The following is a 20,325-nucleotide window of genomic DNA, read 5'->3' as shown; positions in this document are numbered from 1 at the left end:
GGATAGCATAAGATCCAAGGAGAGGACATATAATTTGGCCAGAAAAAGCAGCAAACCTGAGGATTGGGAGCAGTTTAGGATTCAGCAAAGGAGGACAAAGGGATTAATTAATTTTCACTCTTCAAGTTTTCACTGCAGCTTTTTAACTTGAAGCCGCAGCAGGGTACATCATTGTAGATAGATATCTTAAAAAATGCCTATTTTCCGTTCAGGAATTGAACCCCGGACTCTCATGTAACAGGCAGTGATACTTCATTATGTGAAACGAGGAACTGATGGAAGATGCTGCTGTGCAGTCTCTGCAGAAGCGCAGAGCAAGAATGGCGTTGTGAACAGACCTGGGCTCATTCACCAGACCCAGAGGGAGGATTGATCAAGGAGTGGGAAACAAAGAGCGAGAGAGAGAGAGAAACAGAGAGAGGCAGAGAGAGAGAGAGACACACACAGACAGAGAGAGAGACACAAAGTTAAAGAGGACAAGGAGAGAGAGACAGACAGACAGTCCGTAACCCTGTTAATCTCTTTCTCTCTGCCACTCTCTCCGTCCTCCGCACCCCACACAAAAGGGAGAGGGAAACAGAGAGAGAGAGAGAGAGAGCTCTATACTAACGAGGAGCTGGTGCAGGAGTGGTTACACAGTTCTTCATATGACAGTCAAACTTTCAAAATTATTTTAGTTGATTTTTTTCTGTTCTACTTTTCCAAGGAACTTTTTAAGGAGTTGCCAAAAGGTTTAAAATTTGGAATGTTAAAATTACCCTCCCCGTTGGGGAATTGAACCCCGGTCTCCCGCGTGATAGGTAGGGATATTCATCACTATACTAACAAGGAACTGACATGTACAATTTGCCAGAGCAAGAATTGAGCTGTGAACAGAACTTGACAAATGAGAAAGACCGAGAGAGAGAGACAGAGAGAGAGAGAGAGAAAGACAGAGAAACTGACAGAGAGAGAGACACAGACAGACAGTGACAGACAGACAGAGAGAAAGACAGAGATAGACAGAGAGAGACAGAGAAACTGACAGAGAGAGACAGACAGAGAGAGATAGACAGAGAAACTGACAGAGAGAGACAGACAGAGAGACAGACAGAGAGAGACAGACAGAGAGCCAGACAGAGAGAGAGAGACAGAGAGAGAGAGACAGGCAGACAGAGACAGACAGACAGAGAGCCAGACAGAGAGAGGCAGACAGAGAGAGGCAGACAGAGAGAGACAGGCAGAGAGAGACAGACAGACAGAGATAAATAGAGAGAGCCAGACATCGAGAGGCAGACAGAGAGAGGCAGACAGAGAGAGACAGACAGACAGAGACAGACAGACAGAGAGAAATAGACAGAGCCAGACAGAGAGAGCCAGACAGAGAGAGAGAGAGACAGACAGAGGGACAGACAGGTAGAGAGACAAAAAAGGAGGCACATGACAAATGTGCAACAGAGAGAGAGAGAGAAAAAGAGAGGGAGAGAATGAGAGGGAGACAGATAGTGAGACAGAGAGAGGTGGAGACTGAAAGATGTAAAAATATTTCACGATCTCTTCTCTTTATTAGTTGAGAGTTACAGAGACTGAGAGAAAAATGCAGATTCAGCAGTTGCCAAAATAGCACTTTAAGAATTACATATGAGATCTTTCTTTCCATATCTATAAACATCTCATTGTTTGTTGGAGAATCAGCTGATGACAAATGAGTGTCGCTGAGCTGGATGAAAGAAAATGGATCTTAAATTAAAGAGTTACCAGGAGTGGGGTTCGAACCCACGCGGGTATAAACCCATTGGATCTTAAGTCCAACGCCTTAACCACTCGGCCATCCTGGTGCTGGAATTACTTATAGACTGTCGCTGTGAGAATCGGGCCTTCAAGCTCCACCTTGCCCCAGAGTTGAGCAGAGAGAGACACACAGACCGACACAGAGAGACACACACATAGACACACAGACACAGACAGACACAGACAGACACACAGACCGACACAGAGAGACACCCACATAGACACACAGACAGACACACAGACATAGAGAGAGACACACAGACCGACACAGAGAGACACACACATAGACACACAGACACAGACAGACACAGACAGACACACAGACCGACACAGAGAGACACACACATAGACACACAGACACAGACAGACACACAGAGGGTACCGAGAAGATTTATAAGTATGTTACCAGAATTGCGAGGGTATACATATCAGGAAAGAATGAACCCCTGCCTTTTCGTGGGATATGTGGCACCCTCTTTGTTCCAGTTCTACTCGGGTCCCCTCCCTCACCTCTTTTTCTGGTACATTGATGACTGTATTGGTGCCGTTTCCTGCTCTCGCCCTGAACTAGACAATTTCATTCACTTTGCCTCCAATTTCCACCCTTCCGTCACCTTCACTTGGTCCATCTCTGACTCTTCCCTTCCCTTCCTCGACTTCTCCGTCTCCATCTCTGGGGATAGGTTATTGACCAATTTTCACTACAAGCCCACCGATTCCCACAGCTACCTGGACTACACTTCCTCCCACCCTGCCTCCTGTAAGGACTCTATTCCATTCTCCCAGTTTCTCCATCTCCGCCGCATCTGCTCCGACGATGCCACCTTCCACACCAGTGCTTCCGACATGTCTTACTTTTTCCTCAACCGAGGATTCCACTCTACCGTTGTTGACACGGCCCTTGACCGTGTCCGTTCTATCTCCCGCACTTCTGTCCTCACCCCTGCCCCTCCCTCCCTCCCAGAACCACGATAGGGTTTCCCCTTGTCCTTACCTTTCACCTCACCAGCCTCCACATTCAACGGATCATCCTCCACCATATCCGCCACCTCCAACGTGATCCCACCACCAAACACATCTTAACCTCACCTCCACTTTCAGCATTCCGCAGGGACTGCTCCCACTGAGACACCCTAGTCCACTCCTCCACCACCCCCAGCACCCCTTCCCCTTCGACCGGCACCTTCCCATGCAAGTGCAGGAGATGCAACACCTGCCCCTATACCTCCCCCCCCTTCCCACTGTCCAGGGCCCCAACACCCCTTCCAGGTGAAACAGCGATTTACTTGTACTTCTTGCAATCTAGTATACTGTATTCGCTGCTCACGATGTGGTCTCTTCTACATTGGGGAGACCAAACGCAGATTGGGTGACCACTTTGCAGAACACCTCCGTTCAGTCCGTAAGGGTGACCCCGAGCTTCTGGTCGCCTGTCGTTTTAATTCACCGCTCCATTCCCACTCGGACCTCACTGTCCACGGCCTCTTGTATTGTTCCACGGAAGCTCAGCGTAAACTCGGGGAACAGCACCTCATCTTCCGATCAGGCACTTTACAGCCTTCCGGACTCAATATCGAGTTCAACAATTTCAGATCATAACCTCGGCCCCTATTACATTTTTATATATTTTTTATCCACACATTTGGTTTGTGCCTTTTCCTTTTTTCTCTCTCCCACATGGCAGCTGTCTCTCACTCTGCCAGCGCATTTCACACTTCATCTAGAGCCATCCTTTGTCTCTTTACTTGTTATATTACCATCTCCTCTCGCCTTGAATATCTCTCAATGTCTCTTAATCTCTCCTGCTTTCTATCCTATCGCTGACCTTCCCTTTTGTTCTTTCATCCCCTCCCCCTTTTCCCAGCCCCTAAACTTGCTTTCCATTTCCTGCTTTTTTCCAGTTCTGACGAAGGGTTTCGACCTGAAACGTTGACTCTATTTCTCTCTCCACGGATGTTGCCTGGCCTGCTGAGTTTTTCCAGCATTTTCTGTTGTTATTTCAAGTTAATTTATACCCCGAGTTGCCTGATTGTGGTTCTATTTCTGACCGTATATTTCGTGCATACTTGCACAATGAAACAGTGAAAAACCTCGAGGTGTTGAAAAATGTGGGAAGTCAATTCCGCCCAACTCAGGATTTGGTTACATTTTGAAATGAAATGGGATGAAAAATGCTGGAACTGTAGGCGGCAGGATTGGAACCTGCGTAGGGAGACCCCGATGAATTTCTAGTCCATTGCCTTAACCACTTGGCCACGACTACTGGGTCTGCAAAGAGTTAAATGTTGCTCAGATAAAATCGCAATCATCCATCGTTCTGTAGACTAAGAGCACTTCACCCTGAAACAGTCTCGTTTGAAGAAACTTCTCAAAGATACAATCTCCTCTCGCAATTTTTACACTTCGGTTTTTTACTGCAGCTTTTTAACTTGAAGCTACACCAGGATACATCATTGCAGATTAACATCTTAGAAATACTTACTGCCCGTTCGGGAATTGAACCCCGGCCACCCCACGTAACAGGCGGGAATATTTCACTACATTTAAAGAGGAATTGACGGAAGACGCTGGTTTGCAGTCTCTGCAGAAGCGCAGAGCAAGAATCACGCTGTGAACAGACCTGGGCTCATTCACCAGACCCAGAGGGAGGAGTGAGCAAGGAGAGGGAAACAAAGAGCGAGCGAGAGAGACAGAGAGAGAGACAGACACACAGACAGAGAGACAGAGAGAGAGGACAAAGAGAGAAAGAGAGACAGACAGTCCGTAACCCTGTTAATCTCTTTCTCTCTGTCACTCTCTCCCTCCTCCGCGCCCCACACAAAAGGGAGAGGGAAACAGAGAGAGTGAGAGAGAGCTCTATACTAACGAGGAACTGGTGCAGGAAGTTGTTATACAATTCTTCATATGACAGTACATCTTTCGAAATTATTTTAAATCATTTTTTCTGTCCTCATTTCCAAGGAGGATTTTAAGAAGTTGCAGAAAGGTTTAAAATTCGAGATGTTAAAAAGGCTTCTATTCTGTCGGGAAATTGAACCCCGGTCTCCCGCATGACAGGTGGAGATACTCACCACTATACTAACGAGGAATTGACAGGTGCACAATCTGTCAGAGCAAGAATCGAGCTGTGAACAGAACTGGACTGAGTGAGAAAGTGGCAGAGAGAGAAAGAGAGAGAGACGGGGATAAACAGAGACAAATAGTGAGACAGACAGAGAGAGAAAGACAGAGAGAAAGTCAGAGAGAGAGAGAGACAATGATAGATACAGAGAGAGACAGAGAGAGAGACATACAGGAGGCTTATGACAAATGTGTAACAGAGAGACAGAGAGAGAGAGACAAGGAGAGAGAGAATGAGAGGGAGACCGAGAGACAGATAGTGTGACAGAGAGGGGTGGAGACTGAATTCTCTTTCTCCTTGTTAGTTAATAGTGACAGAGAGAGAGATAAATGCAGATTCAGCAGATGCCAACATAGCACTTTTGAAGAATTACAGTTAAATATGAGAGAGAGACAGAGGAAGAGAGACAGAGAGAAGCTGTCGGGGAATTGAATCCTCACACACTATACTATCAAGGACCTGGTAGAGGAAATAGTTAGGCAGTGCTTGAGACAAAGACTCAAACACACTCACAGACACACACAGCCATGGACATGAGTGTCTGCTCTCTCTATATGTGTCGGTATGTCTCATAAGCTTTTCTGAGTTTCATGGATTCATAAAAATCTTACAGCCCAGCAGGAGGCCATTCGGCCCGTCGTGCCTGTGCTGTCTCTTTGAAAGAGCAGTCGTGCTCAGTCCCACCCCCCGCTTTTTGTCCATAACCCTGTTAATCTCTTTCTCTCTGTCACTCTCTCCCTCCTCCGTGCCCCACACAAAAGGGAGATACTCTATACTAATGAGGAACTGGTGCAGGAAGTTGTTATACAGTTCTTCATATGCCAGTAAATCTTTCAAAATTATTTTAGTTGATTTTTTTCTGTTTTACTTCTCCAAGGAAGTTTTTAAAGAGTTGCCCAAAGGTTTAGAATATGTAAAGTTAAAATCGTCCTCCCCATCAGGGAATTGAACCCCAGTCTCCCGCATAACAGGCAGGGATACTCACCACTATACTAACGAGGAACTGACACAAGCAGCTTTTCAGAGCAAGAACTGAGCTGTGAACAGAACTTGATAAATGAGAAAGACAGAGAGAGTCAGAGACAGAGAGAGTCAGAGACAGAGAGAGTCATAGAGAGACAGAGAGAGAAAGATAGAGATAGACAGAGACAGACAGAGAGAAACAGACAGTGACAGACAGAGTGAAACAGAGAAAGACAGAACGACATACAGAGTCAGGGAGACAGACAGAGAAATACAGAGAAAGACAGAGATAGATACTGAGACAGAGAGACAGACAGAGGAAGACTCGGACAGAGAGAGACAGAGAGAGAGAGAGAGAGAGAGAGAGACTGAGAGAAGAAGACAGAGAGAGACAAAAGGAGGCTGAAGACAAATGTGTGACAGCCTTGAATGGCGGAGCAGGCTCGAAGGGCCAAATGGCCGACTCCTGCTCCTTATGTTCTTTCCAGATCTATAAACATCTCATTGTTTGTTTGATGGAGATTCAGCAGATGACAAACGAGTGTTACTGAGCAGGATGAAAGGACATTGATCTAAACGGGTATAAACCGATTGGATCTTAAGTCTCACACCTTAACCACTCGACCATCCTGGTGCTGGTGTTGCTAGGAGACGGTCTCTTTGTGATTCTGGGATTCAAGCGCCACTCTGCCAGTAAGTTGAGCAGAACAGAGCTTCTTAAGGTGGCAGGACAGGTTAACAAAGCATTTAATAAAGCATATGGGGTCCTGGGCTTTATAAATAGGGCTTTAAACTAAATATTCAGGGGAGGAGGGAAGAGGGAATTAGAAAGTCAAAGAGAAAGGAGAAGGCAATAGTGCAGGGTAGCGATGGGGTAATGATAACCAGAGTGTGACAGGAGGAGACAGAGCGTACGACCATAAGTGTGCACCAGGAGGGTCGATAACTAGAGGACACAGGTTTATGGTGATTGGCAAAGAGACGGGCAGGAAAAAAATCTACTGATAAAAGTTAACATTTCCAAAATTAATTTCACTGATATTACAGCAAATTTCATCTCTCCCTTCTCTGGCTCACTCGGGCCTTTGAGTCCGATCCCGCCCTTCAAAAGACCCACCCTTTCTTATGTTCATTTATAACTAGACATTCTTATTATGAACACAGCTAGCTTCTAGCTAGTCATTTATTCAGTACACGTTCTCTAGGTACAGTATCTGTAGAGATGCAGCATGTGTGCTCCTGTGTGCAGGCTGCCATCTTGACTGTTGCCTTGTGGGTAGCCTAGTGCCTCATGGGTAATGTAGTCTTAATATCTATACAGCTGGGTAGTGTAGTCTTATATACATACAGCTTTATACAGCTCTACACAGCTCTACGGCTCCACCTAGTGTCCACTATAGAATGACATGTTATTGATCATTACATCCCCCTTTCTTTGAGGTTTAACAAAATCAATATCAATCAACTTTCAAGAAAACAATAAAGATAATATCAGTGACACTTTTGTTAGTACTCTATAAACATAAACATTTTCAAAACAGTCAACACATTTTCAAAGCTTTACATTGTACTCAAAGATTAAGTCTATCAGGCTCTTTTACTTCACGTGTGGATCTTCTCAACACGGGTAAGTCTGATGTGTCTTCATGAGATTGTTCTGGCGGTGAATGACAAGATGAAGTTGCGGCATTGTCATCAATCTGCTCTTGTATAGATCGAGGTCTCCTTGCGATCTTTGCTTGGAGAGGGTTTCAGTGTTTCCTTCACTCTTCATGCCATAACTCTCAATGTAGTCAATGCACTCTCGAAAAACTGCTGGCAGCTGGATCCCATCATACAGCATAATCCTCTCAGCAGCCTCAGCTAATGGAACACCAAAGATTGGCCTGAGGGAAGAAGGAGTATCCACCGGAACTGCTTCCTGCTCTGGTGCAGGCTTCTTCTTTTTCTTTTTCTCTTTCCACTGCTTAACAACATCTGCTGCAGTTATATCTTTGGACTTTTTCTCCTTGTGTTTTTCCTCTTTGTGCTTTTCTTCCTTTGGCTTCTCTTTGACCTTAAAGTCTTTTTCTTTCTTCTTGGAGAAACTAGGTTTTTTGAAGACATGGATACCCTTTGGCCTTTTCATCCTTGATGGGCTGTCTGCTTCATCACCTGAGTCATCTGGTCTGCTTATGGCACAGTTTATACGGTAGACTCTCTTGACCAGTTCTAAGTCTTCACAAGCTTTGTCACCTAGTATCGAATCAAGTCTTTCAGCCACAACAGAAAACATGAGATGATGCACTTTGTCTTTGACTGTCACTTTAAGTCTGCATACACTAAAGTTATCTATTTTCTGTCCATTATAGCTCTTCAGTAGTACTGACTTTTTCTGTATTTTGGGCTTGTCTTTCATATTTTTTATGTCACTCATCCTGATTAAGTTTGCTTTTGCCCCAGTGTCCAGTTTCAATGTAACTAATGCTCCATTTATCTGCAGTGGGATCATCCATTTGTCCACTTTTACTGCATTGACTTTATGTTCAGCATTGTCCATTTCTGAGGGCTGCACATTTTCTGTATCTTTTTTGATATCGTCACATGACACCATTCCTACAAAAAATGTCTCACTTAAATCAGTGTTCTCAATCACATTAACTTGTTGCCCTTTCGTCGTTTTTACTTTTGAAAAGCATTGTTTGGCAAAGTGATTCTTTCCATTACACTTTGTGCACATTTTTCCAAATGCTGGGCATTGTCTTAACTGGTGTTTGTAACCACAGCGTTTACAATTAAAAATTTCATCCTCCGATTGCTTTTCATTTCTGTTCTGCCCACGTTTCTTCCCCTTGTAGGACACAGCACCGACAGCAGCATTATCACTCATTACAATCGCATCATTATTGATTTCACTGAAAGTCTTCACGTGCTTTCGAGCTAGCTCGCTGGCTTGGCATATTTTCACCGCATTTTCCAAATTTAGTTCGGTTTCTCTCAACAGACGTTCCCTGACTTTTTTATCATGAATACCAAACACAATCTGGTCACGAATCATGGATGATTTCAGCTCAGAGAAATTACATGTCTGTGCTTTCAGTTTCAGATCAGTTATAAAGCTATCAAAAGTCTCATTTTGTTGCTGTGTCCGAGAACGGAAGATGTATCTTTCATGCATCTCATTCGTTTTGGGAGAGCAATGTGCATCAAATTTTTTTAGCACATCTTCTAATTTTTCTCTGTTCTCCTCTTGATTAAATACAAATGTATTAAATACCTCTATCGCCTGTGGGCCTGCAACCGTAAGCAGCAACGCTATCTTCCTTGCGTCTGGTTTTGTACCGAATCCGATGGCTGCAATGTAGAGTTCAAATTGTTGTTTAAAAGTCTGCCAATTGTAGTCGATTTTTTCTGTGAGTTTCAAACGCTCTGGTGGCTTCAAATTCTCCATGTTGCTTTTCACAATTTTTAGCAGATCTTCACCATCCTGGTACCATCTTATGTTCATTAATAACTAGACATTCTTATTATGAACACAGCTAGCTTCTAGCTAGTCATTTATTCAGTACACGTTCTCTAGGTACAGTATCTGTAGAGATGCAGCATGTGTGCTCCTGTGTGCAGGCTGCCATCTTGACTGTTGCCTTGTGGGTAGCCTAGTGCCTCATGGGTAATGTAGTCTTAATATCTATACAGCTGGGTAGTGTAGTCTTATACATACAGCTTTATACAGCTCTACACAGCTCTACGGCTCCACCTAGTGTCCACTATAGAATGACATGTTATTGATCATTACACCCTTGACACCTCTGTCCTTGCAAACCACCGCCACATCTCCAACCTCCCCTTCCTCTCCAGTCCTTGAACGTGTTGCCGCCTCCCAAATCAGTGCCCATCTTTCCCGGAACGCCACATTCGAACCTCTCCCATCAGGATTCCACCCCTGCCCCAGCAGCCCCAAAGAGCAGGAAAAATTCTTGGCAAGTAAAATCAAGGAAAACCCAAAGATGTTTTATAAATATATTAAGAGTAAGAGGATAATGAAAGAATGGGTAGGGCCTACGAGAGATCATGAGGGTAATCTGTGTGTGGAGGCGGGAGGCGTCGGTAGGGTTCTTAATGAATACTTTACGTATGTTTTAGCAAAGGAGAGGGGGCAAAGCAGACATTGCTATCAGGGAGGAGGAGTGTGACATATTAGATGAAATAAACATAGTGACAGATGAAGTATTAAGGGGTTTAGCAGCTTTAAAAGTGAATAAATATATCCCAGGCTGTTAAGCGAAGCAAAGGAGGAAATAGCAGAGGCCCTGACCATCATTTTCCAATCCTCTCTGGCTTCAGGTGTGGTGCCAGAGGACTGGAGGACTGCTAATGTGGGACCCTTGTTTAAAAAGGGAGAAAAGGATAGACTGAGAAATTACAGGCCAGTCAGCCTAACCTCGGTGGTGGGAAAATTATTGGAAAGAATTCTGAAGGACAGGATAAATCTTCATTTAGAAAGACACGGATTAATCAGGGACAGTCAGCATGGATTTGTTAAGGGAAGGTCGTGTCTGACAAACTTGATTGAATATTTTGAGGAGGTAACAAGGAGGGTAGATGAGGGTAGTGCATTTGATGTAGTCTATATGGACTTTAGCAAGACTTTTGATAAGGTTCCTCATGGCAGACTGGTCAAGACGTTAAAAGCCCATGGGATCCAGGGCAAAGTGTCAAGTTGGATTCAAAACTGGCTCAGAGGCAGGAAGCAGAGGGTAATGGTTGATGGGTGTTTATGTGACTGGAAGGCTGTTTCCAGTGGGGTTCCACAGCGCAAAGTACTAGATCCCTTTCTTTTTGTGGTACATATCAATGATCTAGACTTGAATATAGGGGGTATGATTAAGAAGTTTGCAGATGATACTTAAATCGGCTGTGGTTGATGTAGATTTTTTTTTAAACCCGGTACAATAGCAAAATGCTGGAAGCCTGTTTGGCCCAGTGGTAAGGGCATGAAACGGTTAAATTTCGAAGCACAGAAAAGGTGCCAGTCATCAAAGTCTGCAGTCCTTCACAAAGTCATAGAGTCATAGAGTTTTACAGCACAGAAAGAGGCCCTTCGGCCCATCGTGTCTGCGCCGTCCATCAATCCCTGTCCAGTCTAATCCCATTTTCCAGCATTTGGTCCATAGCCTTGTATGCAATGGCATTTCAAGTGCTCATCCAAATGCTTCTTGAATGTTGTGAGGGTTCCTGCCTCTACCACCCTTTCAGGCAGTGAGTTCCAGATTCCAACCACCCTCTGGGTGAAAAAGTTCCTCCTCAAATCCCCTCTAAATCTCCTGCCCCTTACCCTGAATCTATGCCCCCTTGTTATTGACCCCCCTACTAAGGGGAAAAGTTCCTCTTTATCTACCCTATCTATGCCCCTCATCATTTTGTACACCTCAATCAGGTCCCCCCTCAGCCTTCTTTGCTCCAAGGAAAACAACCCCAGCCTGTTTAGCCTTTCTTCATAGCTGAGGCGCTCCATCCCAGGTAACATCCTGGTGAATCTTCTCTCCACCCTCTCCAAAGCAATCACATCCTTCCTATAGTGAGGCGACCAGAACTGCACACAGTACTCCAGCTGTGGCCTCACCAGCGTTTTGTACAGCTCCATCATAACCTCCCTGCTCTCATATTCTATGCCTCGGCTAATGAAGGCAAGTATCCCATATGCCTTTTTAACCACCTTATCTACCTGTTCCGCTGCCTTCAGGGATCTATGCACATGTACACCAAGGTCCCTCTGACCCTCTGTACTTCCTAGGGTCCTACCACTCATTGTGTATTTCCTTGCCTTATTTGTCCGTCCAAAATGCATCACCTCGCACTTTTCAGGGTTAAATTCCATTTGCCACTTTTCCGCCCATCTGACCAACCCATTTATATCGTCCTGTAGCCTGAGGCTTTCCTCCTCGCAAAGGAGGACACAAATAACCTCCCAGAGATGTCGGGGAACATAGGGTCTAATGAGAGGGAGGAATTGAATGAAATCAGTATTTGTAGGGAAATGGTGTTAGGGAAATTGACGGCAATCAAGGCTGATAAATCCCCAGGGCCTGATAATCTACATCCTAGGGTACATAAGAAAGTGGCCCTTTAAATAGTAGATGCATTGCTGGTCATCTTCCAAAATTCAATGGACTCTGGCACAGTTCCCATGTTAGTGGGAAAAATGCTGGAGTCCATTATAAAAGATGTAATAGCAGAGCACTTGGAAAACAGTGACAGGATCGGACAAAGTCAGCATGGATTTACAAAAGGTAAATCATGCTTGACTAATCTACTGGAGTTTTTTGAGGATGTAACGAGTAGAATAGGTAAGGGAGAACCAGTGGATGTGGTGTATTTGGACTTTCAGAAGGCTTTCGATAAGGTCCCACATAAGAGATTAGCGTGTAAAGTTAAAGCGCATGGGATTGGGGGTAAGGTACTGACTTGGATAGAAAACTGGTTGGCACACAGGAAGCAAAGAGTTGGAAAAAGAACGGGTCTTTTTCCAAGTGGCAGGCGGTGACTAGCGGTGTACCTCAGGGATCGGTGCTAGGACCCCAGCTATTCACAATATATATTAATGATCCAGCTGAGGGAACTAGGTGTATTATTTCCAAATTTGCATATGACATAAAGCTGGGTGGGCGTGTGTGCTATGAGGAAGATGCAGAGAAACTCCAGTATGATTTGGACAGGTTGGGCGATTGGGCTTATATTCACTGGAGTTTAGAAGAATGAGAGGGGATCTCATTGAAACTTATAAAATTCTAACAGGACTAGACAGACTAGATGCAGGAAGGATGTTCCCGATGGCCGGGGAGTCCAGAACCAGGGTTCACAGTTTAAGGATAAGGGGTAAGCCATTTAGGACTGAGATGAGGAGGAATTTCTTCACCCAGAGAGTGGTGAACCTGTGGAATTCTCTACCACAGAAGGCAGTAGAGGCCAATTCATTAAATATATTCAAGAAGGAGTTAGATATATTTCTTAAGGCTAAAGGGATCAAGGGGTATGGGGAGAAGGCAGGGACAGGGTACTGAGTTTGGATGATCAGCCATGATCTCATTAAATGGTGGAGCAGGCTCGAGGGGCCGAATGGCCAACTGCTGTTCCTATCTTCTATGATGTAGTGTATATGGAATTTAGCAAGGCTTTTGATAAGGTTCCACATAGCAGACTGGTCAAGAAGTTAAAAGCCCATGGGATCCAGGGCAAAGTGTCAAGTTGGATTCAATATTGGCTCAGAGGCAGGAAGCAGAGGGTAATGGTTGATGGGTGTTTATGTGACTGGAAGGCTGTTTCCAGCGGGGTTCCGCAGGGCTCAGTACTGGGTCCCTTGCTTTTTGTGGTATATATCAATGATCTAGTCTTGAATATAGGGGGTATGATTAAGAAGTTTGCAGATGATACTAAAATTGGCTGTGGTTGATGTAGATTTAAAAGAAAAACCGGTGCAATAGCAAAATGCTGGAAGCCTATTGGCCCAGTGGTAAGGGCATGAAATGGTTAAACTTCGAAGCACAGAAAAGGTGCCGGTCAGTCATCAAAGTCTGCAGTTCTTGGAGAACACATTGATACTGGACTCATGATTAACTCTGAAAAGGACATTGACATTGAACTGTGAGGCCTTGAATCATGATTGGTTTCAATGGGAAAAACTAACATCTGGACAACGCTCTGAGTTTAACTGAAACAATGGGGGTCACGATGGACTTCCTGGCTTCAATGGAAGAGACACAAGTCAATCAGCCAGCTGCCCATCAATAGTAATAGAAATCACATTGAATCTGTGTTACATAAAGCGGGAGAGGAAATAAGGAGTTATCTTCGATCTCACAACTCTGTACACCTCCGGTAATTGAATTACAGGTTGATGAGGTGTGAATATCGGACAGTTCAGCAAACTGACAACCGATATTGGTTGGGGGAGGCCCAGCATGGGGCCAGGTGACTAAAAGAACTATAAGAAGGAACCACACCTCAGCTCTCGCTCTCTCCACTCGGAAGCTCTCGCTCTCTCTCTCTCTCTCTCGGAAGCTAGCTCGAACTACAGCAACTGCCAGGTGTAAGAAGGAAGGGAAGACGCTCATCTCCAGCCCCAGCCTGCAATCGACGTCGGCCATGACCAGCCGGACGGGTGATTGTAAGTATCAGTTGACCCTACAAGGGGTTTGCGCTGTGTAGGCCACTGCAGTTAGATAAAGGAGGACGGGGACAGGTCATCTCCGATCCAGGCCTACAATCCACAACAGTAACGACCGGCCGTACGGGTGATTGTAAGTTTCAGCCCAATCGCAACAGGTTCTTGTCTGTGTTTTGTTGGTTTTAATAAACTAACAGTTTTGGGTTGAACCTAAACCTTTGTGTCGTCTACCATTTTGTTGCTGTAAAACCCAGAGTCAAAGAATCCTTGTAAGGACGAGGGAACCAAACACCTTACACTGATACTGACGAAGAAAGCTGTAGACTGTGGGAAGATATCAATAAATTGGTCAGGTGGGCAGAACAGTGGCAAATGGAATTCAATCCAGAGAAGTGTGAGGTAATGCATTTGGAGAGGGCTAACAAGGAAAGGGAATACACTATAAATGGTAGGACACTGAGAAGTGTAGAGGAGCAAAGGGACCTTGGAGTGCATGTCCACAGATCCCTGGAGGTAGCAGGACAGGTAGATAAGGTGGTTAAGAAGGCATACGGAATGTTTGTCTGTATTAGCCATGGTATAGAATACAAGAGCAGGGGGGGTTATGCTTCAACTGTATAAAACACTAGTTAGGCCTCAGTTAGAGAACAGCGTGCAGTTCTGGTCACCACATTACAGGAAGGATGTGATTGCACTAGAGAGGGTACAGAGGAGATTTACAAGGATGTTGTTGGGAGTAGCGAATCTTAGCTCTGAGGAAAGACTGGATAGGCTGGGGTTGTTTTCCTTGGAACAGAGGAGGCTGAGGGGAGACCTTATTGAGATGTATAAAATTATGAGGGGCCTAGATAAAGTGGATAGAAAGGACCTATTTCCCTTAGCAGAGGGGTCAAAAACCAGGGGGCACAGATTTAAAGTAATTGGTGGAAGGTTTAGAGGGGATTTCAGGGGAAATGTCTTCACCCAGAGGGTTGTGGGGACTGGAACTCATTGCCTGAAAGGGTGGTAGAGGCAGGAACCCTAACCACATTTAAAAAGTACTTGGATGTGCCCTTGGGATGCTGTAACCTGCAGGGCTACGGACCAAGAGCTGGGAAGTGGGAATAGGATGGATAGCTCTTTGTTGTCCGGCGCGGACACGATGGGCCAAAATGGCCTCCTTCCGTGCTGTAACTTTCTATGATTCTATGAAACGGCCCTCAACATAAGTCACGAATTACATCCTCTGTGATTGTAACCGGTGGACTATCTCTCTTCATCCTTCTCGACCTGTCTGCGAGCTTCACCACGGTTGATCACACCATCCTCCTCCAACGCCTCTCCTCCATTGTTCAGCCCAGTGGGACTTGTTGGTGTGATTACAGGATAGTCGCTGAGCCAGACCCCCAAAACAAGCTCGTGGAACAGGAAACATTGAGACGTCTGATTGATAGACTTTATTTCACAAATCAATGGTAAAAGGGAGCTGTTGACAGTGGCAGAAGGTGGGTGGTGGTGTTCCACAAGGATCAGTGCTGGGTCCACTGTTGTTCACAAGTTATATTAACGATTTAGACTTTGGAATCAAAAACACCATTTCTAAATTTGCGGATGACACCAACTTTGGGGAATAGTCAACACTGATGAGGACTGCAACACATTACAGGAGGACATTAATAAACTAGCAGAATGGGTATATAATTGGCAAATGAAGTTCAACACAGATAAACGTGAGGTATTACATTTTGGTAGGAAGAATGGGGAGGTCACATATCACTTGGAGGGTGCAAGTCTAGGTGGGGTAGAGGAACAAAGGGATCTCGGAGTACAAATGCACAAATTACTAAAAGTTGCGACACAGGTTAGCAAGGCCATAAAAAAGCAAACCAAGCACTAGGGTTTATTTCTAGAGGGATAGAATTGAAAAGTAGTGAAGTTATGCTAAACCTGTATCGAACCTTGGTTAGACCACACTTAGAGTACTGCGTACAGTTCTGGTCGCCATATTATAAAAAGGATATAGAGGCACTGGAGAGGGTGCAGAGAAGATTTACAAGGATGATACCAGAAATGCGAGGGTATACATATCAGGAAAGGATGAACAGGCTGGGTCTCTTTTCTCTTGAAAACAGAAGGCTGAGGGGTGACCTAATAGAGGTCTTTAAAATTATGAAAAATGTTGATAGAGTGGATACAGAGAGAATGTTTCCACTTGTGGGGAAGAGCATAACTAGAGGTCATCAATATAAGATAGTCACCAAGAAATCCAATAGGGAATTCAGAAGAAACTTCTTTACCCAGAGAGGTGAGAATGTGGAACTCGCTGCCACAGGGAGTGGTTGAAGTGAATAGTATCGATGCATTTAAGGGGAGGCTAGACAAGCATATGAGGGAGAAGGGAATCGAGGGTTATGCTGATAGATTTAGATGAGGAAAGACGGGAGGAGACTCGAGTGGAGCATAAACACCGGCATGGACTGGTTGGGCCGAATGGCCTGTTTCTGTGCCGTATATCCGATGTAATCCTATGTCAAGTATCCCAGCTGGCTTAGCTCCAGGCACTTTAGCTCAGTGGGCAGCACTCTCACCTCTGAGTCAGAAGGTCATGGGTTCAAGTCCCAGTCCAGAGAGTTGAGCATAAAAATCAAGGCTGACGCTCCAGTGCTGAGAGAGTGCTGCACTGTCAGAGGTGCCGTCTTTCGGATAAGATGTTAAACCGAGGCCCCCGTCTGCTCTTTCAGGTGGATGTAAAAGATCCCATGGCACTACATTGAAGAAGAGCAGGGGAGTTCTCCCCGGTGTCCTGGGGCCAATATTTATCCCTCAATCAACATCACTGAAATAGATTATCTGGTCATTGTCACATTGCTGTTTGTGGGAGCTTGCTGTGCGCCAATTGGCTGCCGTGTTTCCTACATTACAACAGTGACTACACTTCAAAAGTACTTCATTGGCTGTAAAGCACTCTGGGACATCCTGAGGTTGTGAAAGGCGCTATACAAATGCAAGTCTTTCTTTCTCAGCAAGAGGGCGAGTGTCAGTGGTTAGAGGGAGGAGCTCAGTGTTGTCACTGGCTGGACACAGACAGATTGAAGCTAAAAGACAGAGAATGCTGAAGTTTGGAATGATAACACCCAAAGTTAGGAGATAGCCCTTTGTCTAGATAAGGGAGGTGGTTGCTAAGAGACCTACAGACCTAATAACACTGCAAACTGCTCAGGCAGCAGACTTGTTGCAACATGTGAGGTCACGAGTGAGTTGGTGCCCAGACAACAGAGCCTTGGGCATTCCTGAGAGAGACAAACTGGTTCTGTAACCGGGAGAACAGGTTGAGGGAGTCACCCTACATGGGACGGCTCGTCTGAGGTGTTAACACAGAGTCAGCTTGGGAATGGGATGATCAATGAATCATAGAATCATAGACATTTACAGCACAGGAGGAGGCCATTCGGCCCATCTTGTCCGTGCCGGCCGACAAAGAACTATCCACCCTAATCCCACTTTCCAGCACTTGGTCCGTAGCCTTGTAGGTTACGGCACTTCAAGTACATATCCAAGTACTTTTTAAATGTGATGAGGGTTTCTGCCTCTACCACCCTTTCAGGCAGTGAGTTCCAGACCCCCACCACCCTCTGGGTGAAAGAATTTCTCCTCAATTCCCCTCTAAACTTCCGACCAATTACTTTAAATCTGTGCCCCCTGGTTATTGACCTCCCTGCTAAGGGAAATAGGTCCTTCCTATCCACTCTATCTAGGCCCCTCATAATTTTATACACCTCAGTTAAGTCTCCCCTCAGCCTCCTCTGTTCCAAAGAAAACAACCCCAGCCTATTCAATCTTTCCTCATAGCTAAAATTCCCCAGCCCAGGCAACATCCTCGTAAATCTCCTCTGCACCCTCTCTAGTACAATCACATCCTTCCTGTAATGTGGTGACCAGAACTACACGCAGTACTCTAACTGCGGCCTAACTAGTGTTTTATACAGTTCAAGCATAACCTCCCTGCTCTTATATTCTATGCCTCAGCTAATAAAGGCAAGTATCCCGTGTGCTGTCTTAATCTCCTTATCTACCTGTCCTGCTACCTTCAGGGATCTGTGGACATGCACTCCAAGGTCCCTCTGATCCTCTGCACTTCTCAGTGTCCTACCATTTATAGTCTATTCCCTTGCCTTGTTAGCCCTCCCCAAATGCATTACCTCACACTTCTCCAGATTGAATTCCATTTGCCACTGTCCTGCCCACCTGACCAGTCCATTGATTTCTTCCTGCAGTCTGCAGCTTTCTTCTTCATTATCAACCACACGGCCAACTTTTGCATCATCTGCAAACTTCTTAATCATACTTCCTACATTCAAGTCCAAATCATTGATTTATACCACAAAAAGCAAAGGACCCAGTACTGAGCCCTGCGGAACCCCACTGGAAACAGCCTTCCAGTCACAAACACCCTTCGACCTTTACCCTTTGTTTCCTGCCTCTGAGCCAATTTTGGATCCAACTTGCCACTTTGCCTTGGATCCCATGGGCTTTTACTTTCGTGACCAGTCTGCCATGCGGGACCTTATCAAAAGCCTTGCTAAAATCCATATAGACTACATCAAACGCACTACCCTCATCGACCCTCCTTCTTACCTCCTCAAAAAATGCAATCAGGTTAGTCAGACACGACCTTCCCTTAACAAATCCATGCTGACTGTCCCTGATTAATCCGTGTCTTTATAAATGAAGATTTATCCTGGCCCTCAGAATTTTTCCCAATAATTTTCCCACCACCGAGGTTAGGCTGACTGGCCTGTAATTACTCAGTCTATCCCTTTCTCCCTTTTTAAACAACGGTACCCCGTTAGCAGTCCTCCAGTCCTCCGGCACCACCCCTGTAGCCAGAGAGGATTGGAAAATGATGGTCAGAGCCTCTGCTATTTCCTCTCTTACTTCTCTTCACAGTCTGGGATACATTTCATCCGGGCCTGGGGATTTATCCACTTTCAAAGATGCTAAACCCCTTAATACTTCCTCTCTCACTATGTTTATTTCATCTAATATTTCACAGTCCTCCTCCCTGATTGTGATGTCAGCATCGTCCCTCTCTTTTGTGAAAACAGATGTAAAGTATTCATTAATATATATATGATGTGAGGTTAGTGTGCCCTTACCCCTGTTTATTATTCAATCAGTGACTGTCCCTTTGCCAGGCCCACTGCCTGCGGCCCCTCTCCCAGATTCCAGCCCCAGCTCTGTGCTGCTTGCGGCCCCTCTCCCAGATTCCAGCCCCAGCTCTGTGCTGACTGAGCTGCTCTCACCTGGGGACAGCGCGTCACAATCGGCCCCAGCGCACCTGAGCTGGAGAGGAGGCCCCGCCCCCTTGCCGCGCCGCCATTGGTTGGAGGACCCGCCGCCAGTCAGCTCCGCCCGTGCTCTTCCTTTTGGTCAGAGCTCCCGTCAGTCACAGGCCCCGCGATCACGTGCTGCTGTTCACTCCGCCCCCTCGCAAAACTCACTTTCCCTCATTGATTGCGGCTCTTCACTAACACCGACTTTACAAAGAAAGCCCCGTGCGGCAGCCTGGAGCTCGGACCCAGCGTGCAGGCGCGGGGGTGGATGATTGACAGGGGCCCAGGGTGTGTGCTGAGCATGCGCGGTGCGGGCCGGGCGCCTGTGGAGCAGGAGAGGGTGGGGCCATGGGACGCATGCGCGGTGTCAGACACAACTCAGCGGCCGGAGCTGATGAGAGACACAAGAACATAAGGCGTAGGAGCAGGAGTCGGTCATTTGGCCCCTCGAGCCTGCTCCACCATTCAATAAAATCATGGCTGATCTGATCTTGGCCTCAACTCCACTTCCCTGCCCGCTCCCCATAACCCTTGACTCCCTTATCGTTCAAAAATCTGTCTATCTCCACCTTAAACACACTCAATGACCCAGCCTCCACAGCTCTCTGGGGAAGAGAATTCCAAAGGTCAGAGGCTGGGAATCCTGTGGCAAGTGTCTCACCTCCTGACTCCCCAAAGCATTTCTACCATTTACAAGGCACAAGTCAGGAGTGTGATAGAATATTCACCACTTGCCTGGATGAGTGCAGCTCCAACAACACTCAAGAAGCTCGACACCATCTAGGACAAAGCAGCCCGCTTGATTGGCACCCCATCCACCACCTTAAATAGTGACTCGCTGCACCACCAGTGCACTGTGGCTGCAGTGTGTACCATCTACAAGATGCACTGCAGCAACTCACCAATACTTCTTCAGCAGCACCTCCCAAACCCACTCGGCTCCTGCAGAGATACCTGTACATCAAGAATCCTCCTCGATGGTGTGCGCTGGCGACGTATTTCTTCTGTCAGCTGCA

General features: G+C 45.9%; 1 non-coding gene across 1 annotated transcript; it reads right to left on the bottom strand.

The window, feature by feature from the left end:
• Positions 1 to 1,734: 1,734 nt before the first annotated feature.
• On the bottom strand, positions 1,735 to 1,817 carry trnal-uaa (transfer RNA leucine (anticodon UAA)). Its single transcript has one exon. It is a non-coding gene; the product is annotated as a tRNA-Leu (tRNA).
• Positions 1,818 to 20,325: the final 18,508 nt, after the last annotated feature.

The sequence above is a fragment of the Somniosus microcephalus genome, unplaced genomic scaffold (genome assembly GCF_052327205.1).
Source record: "Somniosus microcephalus isolate GS21.2 unplaced genomic scaffold, FLI_Smic_1.0 scaffold7, whole genome shotgun sequence".
Taxonomy (NCBI): domain Eukaryota; kingdom Metazoa; phylum Chordata; class Chondrichthyes; order Squaliformes; family Somniosidae; genus Somniosus; species Somniosus microcephalus.
This window is presented reverse-complemented; position numbering and strand designations above follow the sequence as displayed.